Source organism: Protopterus annectens, chromosome 10.part0 (genome assembly GCF_019279795.1).
Source record: "Protopterus annectens isolate FY-2018-M chromosome 10.part0, PAN1.0, whole genome shotgun sequence".
NCBI classification, from domain to species: domain Eukaryota; kingdom Metazoa; phylum Chordata; order Ceratodontiformes; family Protopteridae; genus Protopterus; species Protopterus annectens.
In genome coordinates, this window is record NC_056744.1 from 665155344 (window position 1) to 665170463 (window position 15120).

The following is a 15120-nucleotide window of genomic DNA, read 5'->3' on the forward strand; positions in this document are numbered from 1 at the left end:
AAGCCATCCACTTTATTTGTTTCTTCTTAATGACTAACCAGTTTTAGTATGAAATCAAAAGTCTGTGTGTCCCCATAAATCCATCTTTTTCTTTACCTGTTATTTGTGGAGCATAATATGCCAAACTCTGTATTTTTGACATATGTAATTTATAATCATTATTTAAAACAGCAATGGGCCTATAGGTAGAAGGCAGACTAGGGTCATTGTACTTCTCTGGTATAACTGGCACCAACACATGCTTCAAAGAAAGGGGAATTTCCTTGGCTTCTAAGATCTGGTTAAAAAATTTAACCAAAAATTATAATACTTTTTCCATATTAACTCTCCATAACTCTATAGAGATATTATTGCTACATGGGGTTTTATGTCTGGCTTGCCCTTGCAATATCACTACATTCTTCTCAGTTATTGCTTTAGCGTCATATTTTATTTATGTGCTTTGACAATCACTTCTTATGGAACACATTAAAATCATTATATAATGATTATTTTCATAAAAGCAAACACATCAGAATATAAGTAACATATAACTAAAGTACAGACACATCCCTGTTATGATTTTTTAATCTATTAAATAATAATTCTTTTCATAAAAGAAAACACATCAAAATATAATCATTACTATGAAAACAACAGCATACGATTAATACATATCTAAAATGCAGACAAGTTCTGGGTTGTTGGATTCAACACTCTGTTTCTTCCTTCCCACTTTCTGTAACACCAAGCATTAGATATAACATGACATCTCATTTTTCTATCCACACCAATATTTCTGAATTCTGTGCAGCTGCTGTAAGAATTCACAAATATTTCTACTGCTATTATGAGGCCTCTACAAATATTATCTTCCGTGAACCAGGCAGCCAATGTCTAAATGCTACTTCCTTCTAATACTCAGGTTAATTACAATAAATAAATAAATAAATAAATAAATACATGTATGTATGTATGTATGTATGTATTTATTTATTTATTTATTTAATTGTTTTGTTTATCCTTTGTTTACCTTGTTACTCCCAATAGGCTAGTAGCCTATTTTCAGGGGAAACCAAAGGTGATATTTACACTACAAGGGGAAATTTGTCCAGTGGGGTGGGGAGCTTCCCCTACTCTTTGTATCTGTTAGATGGTGCCAGTGGGCTTGCACAGCAGTGCAAAGGAGGAATAAGGGAAGCAATAGCATGGAGTAGGAAAGAAAATATTTGGACATTTGGAAGTGTAAAATGAGAATTGGGTAACAAAAATGTCTAAAAGGAGCATCAAAATGTAAATAAAGATTCCTGTGTGGTAGATTATACAAATGAGCAGCATTTAGCTGTCTCCATGGAGAAGGAAGTAAGCAAATCTGTTGGAGTGGTACAGATAACAGAACTGGCATAAGGAGGGCCTGCAGATGATATTCTGATAAAAATAATTGAGAAATATGATCCAGGTGGCAGTTCTGCTGTTTAATGGGATGAGATGGCAGATAACTTTTTTCAGAAGTGCTAAGAATGGCAATGTGGATAAGGAGCCGTGATGTGGCAGAAAAGAATAACACAGTTAAAACGTATGCAGTAGTGATAGAATGTAAAAGAGGAAAGCAGCAACAAAATGAGAGGATGAATGGTTTTGTAGCAAGAAATAATGCAGTAATTAAAACATATACAGCAGTGACGGCAGGCAAAAAGGAAAGCAGCAACAAACTACAAGCACAACTGTTTTTAAAAAGAAGGGAAAACCAGCGGTGAGAATAAGAACAAAAATGCCATTGGAATAGATAGATATTATGTATGGGACAATATGGCAACTCTTTTGGGTTTTAAAACTCAAGAAAGTCAGTCTTTTATACATATTGCAGGGTTAAATCAGAAAGCTCGAGTCAGGTCTGGTATTCCACTTGTGACTCAAAGATGACAAGACTAACAAGAAACAGAGTACAAAGGATTAGTCCACATAAAATCACTTTATCTAGCATATTTAGCAAAGTCTCTGATACCATCCCTACGGGAGGAATAAAGATGCCTAGTTGAAGTCAGAACAAGAGCACTCTTCTATCCACATCCTTAACTGAATAAACTACTTGAAACTTCAACAAGTCATCGGTATTCCTCCCACAGGAAGGGTGTTAGAAAGAGTCTCCTAGATCTGCTAGATAAAATGATTTTATCTTGATTAATCTTTTGTACACTGTTTACTTTACACATATTAGGACAGACACTTTTTGTGACTTAACGTTTGAAACTGAGGGATGGATGAAGAAATTTCTGGAACTGTGCAACAAAAGGAAGGACATATATCCGTGGAACAATTGTTTCTTTTCTGGTAATAATTAAATGTTAAAAATTTTACTTTGCAGTTTAGAACTGATGAACTTGAACAACAGTATGTTAAAAATGCCTGTGGGGTTTGTGTGATACTGTTGATAAAATGATAAAAGTTAGAGATGAGAGAAACTCATGGAATGGAGGGTGGAGGTTGGAAGCTTTTTTGAAATGTGAAAAAAAAAGCCATAGTGAAATGCTTGCCAAATGTTACTTTTGTGGGTGGTTATAGAGGGACATTTAGATATGCTGGCCAGCCTAAATCATATTTCCTTTGTGGGGACTTTTTCATTTAATTAATAATTGTGATAAGGTACAATGTAACCAGTGTGGGGAGAAAAGACATATGACAAGACGGTGTGTGTCTGAATGAATGCAGGTTGTCTAAACACATGAACAATTTTGATGGAGTTTTCTAGAGCAAACAGTAAATAATATAAAAAAAGGGGAAAGAGATGAAAACATATATGAGGAATGACAGCAAGAGGATGGGAGAGAGGGTGAACTAGGTGAAGAAGAAACTTAGAAGAATAAAAAAAAAAATATGAAGGGGAAAATGAGGAGTGAGGATTCATGAAGGCAGAGAGATGAGGAGAAGGAATTGACATGAATACGTTTTTGAAGTTCTTAGTTCTGATTTAGAGGACCAATAGTTATTTGTACATCAACAAAGGAAAATGCACAATTAGGGTAAGAGTTAAAATAAAAAAAATAAATTTAAAACATCTCCTAAAGTTAAAAAAAAGAAAAGACAATAATATTAGAGTACTTTTAATAAATGTGAGCAGTATTTTTAACAATATAAGAAGGATAGTGATACTGGAAAGGTGTGCTAAGTGTGATGTGAACATCATCCTGTTAAAGGAAACTGTTAGACGATTTCTGACAGGTAAAGAAAGACTGCAAACAGAAAAATTGTGGGGAGGAAATGTAATATAGAGGAAGTAAAATTCATTCCAGAGTTCCAGAGTGGCCATGTTTTCCAAAACAAAAAAGAACTTGATGTAATGCCGGTAAGGATGGGAAGGTTAAATGTTGTGGGTGTGAGGTGAAGAAGATATGTTTATATAATTCAAGCACTACATGTACATGTAATTAGCAAGCAACAAAGAGAATGTATATTTCATCAAATATTAGGCTATACAGTAGTTAACATGAAAATAATACTGACAGGGGATTTTAACTGTGATTTAAGGGGTAGATATAAAAAGAAAGGGAAAATATAAAAACAATACTGGAAGCTATACAATGTGGGAAATTAGCTGCGTGGAGCAAACAATGGGCTTATAGAAGGGAAGCACTTTGATATGAAATTGATTATTTTGTATTATTAGAAGGCTTGGGGTAGCCGATGGTGATACAGTTGTGATGGGTTTTCAGACCATTTAGAAATACAGGTGGAGGTGATGGAAGATAGAAAGCGGAATTCAGTAAGTCCTACATAATTTTTTTCTGTGTACACATCGCTGTGTGATGAACACACTGGTGCCAACAGTTTTAGATTCAGTAAATGCCGCTTAGCAGTGGGCAAGCACGCACAAATAAGAAAAGTTACATGTAATGCAAATTACCTCATAAGGGTCTATATTATTTCTTTGACAGCTTAGATTGTTGAATACTCAATGATCGACACCTAATGGTCAAAGTTTCAAAATGGCGAACAGCCATATAAGAGAATTCTTTCCTCAGGAAAAAATTAGCTAGGCCATCCAGAAATAAAATTAACTTTTCAACCTAAATATAGTGGAGGGGCTTCACCCCCTACACCCCCAACATGGGGGGGGGGGATGTGCCACCCACACCCTCCCTATCGAAATACACCAATTCCGAGATCACTCTACATTGGGGAAAGGACAAATCCCCGATAACGGACAAGGAAAGAATTCACTTACATGGCAATTCGCAATTTTGAAACTTCGATGCTTAGGCGTCGATCATTGAGCATTTGACAACCTAAGCTGTCGAAGAAATAATATAGACCCCCTCATAAGCAGGTGAACATTATGCAAATGACCCAGGTGGAGCAATCCAACTAGCAGAAAGGCATCTGTGTAGAGCCTGTGTCCATGTCTGTAATGTATGCATACATTTTCAGCTTAAAGGAGTGTCCATGGAAAGAATGGGATGTAAAAGTCCACAAATATGGAAATAACTCCCCTGAAATGGTTAGATCACATACAGTGATGTGTGAAAAATGCATTGCAGATGTCTGAAAATGCAAGGGAATATGTAAAAAAAAAATATTTTTTTTTTATGATTTCGGCTTGTTTTCACTATGCACAACAGTGTGCAAACATGCCTAATTAAAAAAAAAAAAAAAAAAAAAAAAAGGGAAAAAAAAGTATTTTATAGTACTTGTCAGAAATGTATTATAGGATGTTTCATCAGGTCTGTACAATGGGGCATTGGTGCTGTTGCCTAGGTCATATGGCTATGAAACATGTAGTTACCAGGCTGTAGCACAGATGTGTATGTAAATGAGGTGAAATTTTTGATTAGCTAAAAGGAGCAACCGTGTCTACAGATCCCTTTTGTGTAGGCTGCTACACCATAGGTCAATTAGTTTTTGTAGAGGCACTCATGATTCTTATCAAGACATAACCACTTATTTTGGATATCAGGTAGTATTACTTTTTTGTTTTATAGAGCGTCGGTCTTGTGTGTGGTGCAATATTATCAACCTTTGTGATATATTAATTACATCATGCAAGTGAAGAAAGTCGTAGCCAAGTTCAGTGATGTGCAGCATTGCAGAAACAGGATAGGTGTCATATTTTATGCGTAACAAACAAATCCTGAACTGGTGTACAGGTAGCTGTGGGCTGGAGGAGGTTATGACTAGCAAAATCCTCACTGGGCATGCCCATACTCTTAGTTAAGCAGACCGAAAGTCTGTTGCTCCCCATTGAAAATGACTTGTTATATATAGATATGTCTACAGATACAGACATATATGTATACATATCTGTCTGTCATAGTAACTCACTCCCCCTATGTATATATATATATATATATATATATATATATATATATATATATATATGTGTGTGTGTGTGTGTGTGTGTGTGTGTGTATATATATATATATATATATATATATATATATATAGACACATATATCTCTGTCTCCAACCAAACATCTACATAAGAAATATACATATATCACACACACACATACATACACATATCCATGTATATTTACATCCCTGTTATCTACAGATACATGTTTATATGTTTGTGTATGTCAGTATTGTCCTACATACCCTGATACTGGTGATTAAAGCTGCAGTATGACAAATATATAATGTTGCTCAAAGTACCAAATGTAAGGGCTCAGCAGTACATAATGTACTTCCCTACAGCCCCCTGTGCCTGCTGGATGTCACAACACGTACACCAACAGGTGAACAGGTGGTGTCATGTATCATGTTGTGTATGCACGCATTGACTGGGAACATCGTTGCCCACATGCTTGCCCATCCAAATGCAAACAGCCATATATTGCCAAAATGGCTAATGCAGACAGATAGCTAGAATAAACAACAGTTTTCTCACTGCAAGGCTACTAGATGCAGAGAACAGTTGAGAAGCACTGTCACTCTGCAGCCCACACACGCTGTTCAACACAAGCCTAGTTTATGTACTCAACTAGTATTTGCCTGTAATCACATGTGAAATTCACTTAAGCTGTGGTGTGTGAAGTAAATGCTGTTATCGGTAGTGTAGAATAACTAGATAGGCAGAGATTTGAATCTCATTCTTGTCCACTTGGTGTGTGCATGCATCCAACTACATAGCAAATGGGAATCCCACATTTCAATGGGCATGAAATTTTTTGGCCCTTGCAGGTGCTGCCAGCCTCTAAACCCCTCTCTTCCACAAGGCCTCCTGATGCCACGTACCTTAACACGACCAATTACCATGGTAATAGACTTAAGTTGGGGTATGTGCTGTAAATACTATGATCTGTAGTGTGTAACACTAGATAAATAGGGGTTCTAATATCACTATGGTCTACTTGGTGTTTTTTTATGCATCCCCCTACATAACAAATGTGAATCCTACATGTTGAAGGGCCTGGAAGGTGCTACTGCCTTCCAAACCCCACTGTTCCACAAGGGCTGCTAATGTCATGTAACTTAACAGTACCAATTGCCATGGTAATGTCAGATTTAAACCATGGTGCATGCTGTGAATGCTGTCATCTGTAGTGTCTAGCAGTAGATAGGTAGGGGTTCTAATCTCACTCCAGTCCAGATGCTGTGTGTGTGTATGTGTATCCCCCTGCAAACTAAATATGATCACTACACTGACTTAGAAAGAGGTGGAGTTTTGCAGTATTTTGGCTGTCGTAGATGACATGTGCCTTCAAAGTCCTGACCAGAACAAGGCTTGCTGATGTCATCTACCATAACATTACCTAAAGTCCTGCTGATGTCATCTACCATGACATTACCTAATGTGATATTACTAGCACACTTAAAGTGTGGCTTGTGTGTTAAGTACTGTGATTTCTAGTGTGCACCATTAGATAAGTAGGTGTTCTAATCTAATCTAATTGCAGCCCAATTGAACTGTGCATGATGTGCACTGTTCTGTATATATGAGTTAAAAGTCATACTATTCTCACTGTAGCCAGGTGTGTGTGTGTGGATGTTAGAGCATTTTACATCAGTGTATGGGATCATAGGATCATTGGACAGTAGTAGCCCAATGAGCTTAGGTCCCATAAAATTCTGGTCACATTCAAATTCTTATTTACACAATCAACACATATTGCCCCTGTCTATAAGGGGCACATGCAGAAGCCCTGTGGTGACATGACAGTCATTCAGGCAATCATACAGACTGCATCTGAAGAGGGTCAATGAGTGCACTATTTGCCTTAGGTGGGGTCTGTTTCAATGGTTTGTGGCAGTGTGGTACACATATCTCCTCCACCAGCATGTATTATTAACATCATATACAGGTAATGGGACCTGATAACATCCCAGGCTGCTTACTATATGAACACAGGTAGGGACTTGCAGCACCTTTAGAAACTCTATTCAAACAAAGCCTGAGTACCAGCTACATCCAAGCTGAGTGGAGGACAGCCACTGTCATCCCTTTGCACAAAGGTGAAGCATCCAGTGATCGAGGAAATTATAGACCCATCAGCCTAACTAGCCTGATCTGCAAGGCCATGGGATGGATTATTATGGAACCCATTAACAAGGATATTTGCAGCCTCCAAACACTCAATCCCACGCAGTTTGGTTTCATCAACAGGAGGTCATGACTGTTAAATTTGGTCAACCTCTTTGAGACAGTCTCCAAAGCCATGGATGAGGGGAAGATGGTGCACACCACCTGAATTGACGTGCCCAAAACCTTCAATACTATTCCTCATCTGGCATAATATATAAACTCTCTCAACTAGGCTTCACTCTGCATGCTACCAGATGGGTAGCAAACTGGCTCACTGATAGAACCCACCTACTCAAAATAGGGAAAGCCACCTGAAGCAGTAGACCCATAACAAGTGGTACACAGCAGGGATTAGTCTTGGGGCTTCTGTCGTTTGGGATATACTTTTCTGAGGTGCAGGCCAACACCAGTGGGCTATGACTGACCAGGTTTGCAGATGACTGCATGCTGGGTGCTGTCATCAATTCCCCTAGTGATGTAGACATCCTCCAAGAAGGTGTCACCCATACAAATGTCTGGTGCCAGAAACATGGCCTGAAACTGAATGCTAAAAAAATGCCTTATTATCCCCTTTGGGGAGAGTGATGTCCCCACAAATTATCAAAATAATAAGAAGGACCTAATCACCGAATCAGTCATGAAGGAAATGGGCACCCAGCTTGATAGCAAACTGAGTTTTGACCATCATATTGCCTCTATTGTACAGAAAGCTTTCTGCATGACCCACCTCATTAGGAAGGGTATCTCATCCAGGGACATGGAGGTCATACTATCCCTGTATTCTTCCCTTATAAGACCCATTATTGAGTACAACAGATATTTCCTCCTCTGTGGAATAGACTCCTTCTCAATGTCAAGCTGAGTACCTCATTAACCCATTGTAAGAACAACCTGGATAACTGGATGGAGAACAGAACATACACCCCTGGGATTCCACTTGTGTCCCTGCTGTACAGGAGCATCAGGTGCTGATGTGTTGGAACACAGGCTAAATTCTTGGTGAAGCTTATAATGGCCTCAGGGCTAATAGCCTAATATCTTCTTATGATCCTATGATCCTATGTCCTTACAGTGGGTAATACATGTACCATTCCACTCACAGAGTTGCAGCATGTCCAATACATCAGAGTCACACATTGCCCTGTATGCAAGGCAGAGATCACTTCTGAGTGGTCTATATGACACACTCTGCATTGACAGTAATTGCACATGATCCACGCATGTCAGACACTGGGGACTTGAAGTTCCCTTGTGAGGAAAGTTTGTGTTCTGTCCAATTGCCAGTGGTGCTTGCAAAGGTACATGAGAAAATGGCCATTGCAATGAAATATTTGAATGCTGTGGGAAGAGCACACAGAGGTTATAAAGACAGCATTATAGAGAGACAGTGTCCTCACTAATGACATGAGCATGATATACTGCCCATCTTACCCCTGTGGAGACGTGGTGATCTATGATAAAGGAGGTGTAAATGTGTGTGGCCAGGCCTGTGTGCCCATGTATATCACCCCTGAGTATGTACATCAGGTGTGTCTAATGAAGTGTTACTTACTAGGAACACTGCTGTTGCCAATGGAAATTATACTACATACACATTTGCATGGGGTTACGGCCATGATTATGAGAACAAGGATATGTTCATGACATAACTGGGAGATTGTATGATTGCTCCCAGTTTGCTGTGCCATGAGTTACTCCTTGCCCTCCTGTCAGCTACAGCCAAGTCTATGCAGTTGTGCAGGTGGCACACCTTGCAGTGAAGATGAGGATGTCCGTGCATGCACAGAGAACTTGTTCAACTCTGCGGTAATTACACTGACCTTGCTAGTCTGCACTGCCTGTCAGGCAACCAGACAGCACACTGGATATCCTGTGACATGATGTGGGAACACAGACATGTTTTCTGGTTACATAAATGTACAGTATGACACAAATAGGACAAGTGTGGGTACACATACTTTGGCCAAAGGTCGCCACCCCTCTGCAGTATGCCTCAGATCCATGGCCTATAGTCATACACCATGACGCTGATGATGGTCAGGTTGCATAAACTGCTGTGACACTGTGACCTAACATGGATCACTGCTACTGTGGTGCTTGCCCAAGCAACCTTGCATGTGTATGTCACCAGACATTGTACATCACAGTGTTACACTGCAGCTGTGCTCCAACTCACCATCCTCACATTACCCTTCCAAAATTCTTAAAATCCTGGAATACTAGGCACAATACATGCCATACTGTAATGATTGCTCTGCTTGTTACTCAAGGCATCTAGCTGGTAAAGGGTATGTCAAGGCTACAGAGCTTGCATGAAGTGGGGCAACTATGTTGATGAACAAACGGGCTGTGGCCTGCTCCTCATGTGATGTTTGGTACTAATGTTTTGCTTTTGGTGGGAGACAAAGTGTAGGGGCATGGTATCCCAGGACAGAGTGTGCTGAGACCAGCAGTTGTTGTAGCCAGGCACCAGAAATTCAGGGGATCCCCCTCATGTCAGCATTCCTCAAAACGTAATTGTGTCAGTGCAGTACACACTGCTTGAGTGGTGTGCAGCTGCAGATTAACTGTCTGAACAGTGCCTCCTTATCTTTCCCAGGATGTACACATGAATTCCCCCCTCCCCACTACTTGTCTATGGTCTCTACAGATACAGAGATGTTGGCAGACTACCTTCTTGGAAGCCATGCTAGAATTAAAATCAATACATAGTTGCACACGGGACAAGTAGCATGGAGTGACAACTGGTGTCCCCAGATGTCTCAGTAGTGTTGCATTTACAGCCATGAAAAGACTTAGCATGGAAATGATCAGTAACAATGTAGTACACCTGCAGATACTGGCCCAATGCAGTTTGTGTTGTTCAAGGTCAGATCATGCCTACCCTAAGCTTTGGACTGAATTGATTGTTACAGACTGCAACGGATGGGGGAAAATGACTCACCCCACCTACATTGGCCTGATAATGCATTTGTCATGATTAGGCTATCACGCATTGTGGACACATTGTAGAGGTGTTTTACCATTGGATAGTCAAGTGTCTGACAGTCATTATCTGGGAAGACAGGATTTTGTAGACCAGCACTACAATAAGCCCAGTCACCAGTGGACTACCCACACACATCATTCCTGAGGCTACCTCTTCTTGCCACTCCCTTCTCTACAGTCATGGTCACTGTCAGTGACTTCAGCCTGGCTACATTTGTAGATGATTGCAAATAAGGGACTGCCAATGTTTCACACACAGAGCCAACAGTTCCCAAGGATTGGCTGACACAAACTTTCAGTTGCTGTCATAGTCATTGACAAATACTACATGTCAAGGAATGCACAATACTATACATTTGGCAGTCAGCCACTCCCTGGACAATATCATATTGTCTGCACACCTCCAACAGTTAACCCAGTTAATGGTAGGCAGGGACTTATGGACACAGAGAATGATGTAGACTTTGACTTTCACTGGTCAGTAAGATGTGGGACTTCATGCACTGTAATTACAACCTATAGATAAAGGTATGGCATTTAAATCCTGAATGTCATTGTTACACTGTATGTGGCACTCATCACACCTATCACTGAGTGCAATAATGCCTGTGGTATGTAAGTACACAGGCATATCTGACACCTGTAACAGCCAGAGAGGTCCCACAGTAACCCAATACACAGTGTGCATAACCTCCAATGCAGACTGTGTTAAGGCTGAAACTGTGAATTATGTTCTCTACATGCTTTGGAGGGGCGTGTATGGAAGCCATACAGACAGTGGTCAACTCCCACTGTGTACCACCTGCACATCCAAGAAAGGTCTAGTTTGAGATGTAGCTGTTGTCCACAGCTGCACCTTACTGTGGTGTAAATAGGCCATGCAGGGGACTCAGGTATGTAAATGTGACACTACATACTACATGTAACAGGCTCCCCATCCATGTGAACCACTCTTCTGTTGTAATGCACATCATGTGTAAGTAACACAATGGGATGCAGCACAAAGCAATCATAACGGGATGAGGACAAATGTCTGTAATGGACACAGGGTAGTAGATGGGGCATCTTCTACACCACAGCTTGTAGATGTGTCATCTCCCAGAACCCTGCTTATACGTATCAAGCAAACAACATTGTGTCAGAGATTATGGATGCAGGAGTAAGCTTCATGACGCCATTGTCACTGTTAGCCTGTGATACACATATGAAGCTATGGAGGCATGCATCTATACTGCTTTGCCTTTGTGAAGACATTTTGCTTCTGTGCTGACATTCCTTCCTGTGTTGTGATGGTTACCGGTTTATTGTAGCACTGTAGCCATAGGTGTGTCCCAAAAATTTCTGAATCTGAAACATAAACAGTCCAATAAGACACCATTCATTTTTAAGTGTACAGCCATTACAACATCATCCAACTTAATCTACACAACATAATGTGGTGTATTCAGTACAGCCACCAGCAGACAATATCTGTCAGTGTCCAGTGCAAGTGACATGTGAAAGGTAACAGTGAATTAAAGGAATACATAGCAATTTAGATAGTCATCCTATGCATCAGACACATAGCTTCATTTCCCTGCATTGAAGACAAGGATGATAGGTATGTGGCACAGGTATCTTCACTTGCACAGGGTGTTGTGTGGTGGTGCAGGAGGCCTGGGCTGAACCAATAGGTTGGCAAGAGTGTGTGAGTCAGGGAGGGAAGCAGGCAGGATGGACTTGCACTGGCACCTCTATGCCCAAGGTTAGAAGCAGTGCTACTACCTGAGGGTGACTGTTGTCTGCTGGGACTGTGTTCTCCATGGGAATGCTCAGGACCATGAGCTCATGGCTTGCCATGTCTTGGTGTGGACAGCACACTTGCCTCTGGAGCACTAGATGTATTGACACTACAGGAGCATGAGTGAGCATGGCCAAGTGGGCTCTCAGCTGATGTAGTTGACTGTGTCCACAGGTCCAATGCTCAACTCCAACCAAATGTTCTATCATAGACAATGATTGTTCTAAGACAGATAATCTGTGATCTCTCTCAGACCACTGTCTTTCAACTGTATGAGTCAGCTGATACAGGGTATCAGCAATGCAGTGGAGACAGTCATGGATGTCAGACTGTGCATCATCCATAACCCTGAGAATTTGTCTGTAAGTCATTTTAGAATATGCCTATGCCTGCAGAGTGACGTGTGATGGAACACCTGCAATAGGTGGTGGAAGGACAGCAGACCTCCTGTGAGCACCCCTGTCAATCTGCTTGTATGGAACCTTGTCATCTCTTTGACTATGGCTAGTTTCAACACTCATTGCAGCTATAGTATCAACACTTTCCTGTTCATTGTTCCCACCCTCTGACTGTCCAATATTTGTAGCCTCAGGGGACTGGGTATATGTAGGTATACTGACTGTGCAAGGTGAAAATGAGGGTAGAAGAGGGATGTTAACTTCTGTGACAGATTTAGCCCTTGCAATCCCCCCCCCCCCACCTCACTTTGGCCACCATCATCACCAGCGTTTGTAGAGATACTCAAAATAAAAATCCACCACACAGGTAGAACAGGAACCACCAGGAAGTAAGCTGTCACACTTTTTAGCGAAAACCAACTTTAATGTTGCTTTCGTCTTAAAGAGACTTCATCAGAATAAACTACATCAAAGAAAGGCACCTTATATACAGCAAAATTAAACAATCAAATAATCAAATTAAATTAACCCATTACCCACATGAACACCATAAAATACTCAAAAAATTGTAATTTAAAAATGAATAAATATAGACTAGTGAAATTTAACATAAATAAATGCTCATATCTAATATTTACTAGTATTATTTAAAAAAAAATAATCTCCTATTCTTTAAAAAACACAACATTAATGGAATCATTCAGACCAGGTGGTTTATCAGCTCCTAGTCTTAATTGCCATAAAGTTTCCATTTGTTCAACTCTATCTTTAAAACAACCTTCCCTAATATTTTCAAGTACCTGCTCTAAAATGGAAAACAAACATTGTTTGTACTCAGAACATTTAAGACTGTGTTTAGACGACACATTATTACTATTCTTGGCTTTAATACAATAATAATGTTCTTTGATTCTTTTGTTTAAACACCTCGTAGACATACCTATATAAAACTCATTGCATAATGAACAAACAGCAATGTATACTATCCCTTATGTATTACAGTTGCAAACTCCATCAATAGCAATAGTCTTATTCAAAAGTGGCAACTCAACAAAAGGGTCCTCTAAAATATACCTACAGGTGTAACAAAAAACACATTTGTACAACCCATTATCCATTCTACTGACAAAAATGGGTAATTTATAAAAGGAATCAGTCTGTAAACAATTCTTTTAAGCAAACAGTATGTTATAAATAAATTTAGGTCTATCTCCTATTGTTCTAATTAACTCAGAGTTCCATTTTAAGATGTTCCAATTCTTATAAATTATAGAAACTATACTGTTTCTATCAATGGACATATCTAAAATACAAGATGTATCATATGTCCTGTTATTCTGATGAAGTCTCTTTGAGATGAAATTGACACTAAAGTTGGTTTTCACTAAAAAGCGTGGCTGCTTACTTCCTGGTGTTTCGTGTTCTATCTGTGTGGTGGATTTTTATTTTGAGTTTGGTTTTGCTACCCCATCTTCTGGATATTTTTGTTTTATTGGTCTGTTGAGACACTGACATCAGGTCATGAGGAGGACAGAGACCAACATCCTTAGTCACCTGTGATAAAAAGGGAAAAGCAGTACATTAGTACATGCACTGCAATGCTCTACAGTACTAGCTTGCAATATATGTCAAGCTGTATACAATGCTGTCAGTAATACAGACTTGTCTAACCCCCACCCTTATATACCAGGACCTGAGGACATTACGTTCTAAAAAACATATGTAGTTGCTTATAAATAAGCTCCTTATTCAAGAATTTCATGAGCAACAGTGATATACACTGCTGACATTTGTCAACACTCTGCACAGTTGACACATAAGGTAATCTGAACTGTCCTACAAATAGTACAAATCTATCAGTGTGGTCAAAACGATAAGGCATAGGTATGACTGCAAACCGTGTTTCATTGGTAAAACTCTGTGAGGTTGGCAATCATGCAGACAGTACATCAATCCAGCTTGCAGGCCTGGGATGACACTTTAGTAAATACAATGCACTCAATTTACATTTGTATTACAACAGTGTTATGCTTACCAGGAGCAGGATCACTGCTGCATTTTATTCCTGAAAATTTGAGGGAGAGATCATGTAAACAGCAACCCATATTGCACTATGACAGGTTAATAACTCCACAGATCTCACATTTACAGTACATACTATGTTACTTGATATGTAGTTCACAATCTGGCATGAAATTCACACTGCAACTAACCCAATTACCCCCAAAATAAAATACCTTCCCACCCACATAAAAGTATGCACACCATGAAGCACCGGATGCTGCAATATTCCAATGCTTATTCAATTAAGCATACCTGGATGCTCCTCTTGTGTGGAAACAGTGGCACCCACAAATGCAGCATACTGTTTTATGGATGCCTGGGAGCTGTCCTGTGTTCCTAGGTTCACCAGGAATTCCTCTGTGGCTCACAGTGGTTGTTCTGCTGCAGGCCCT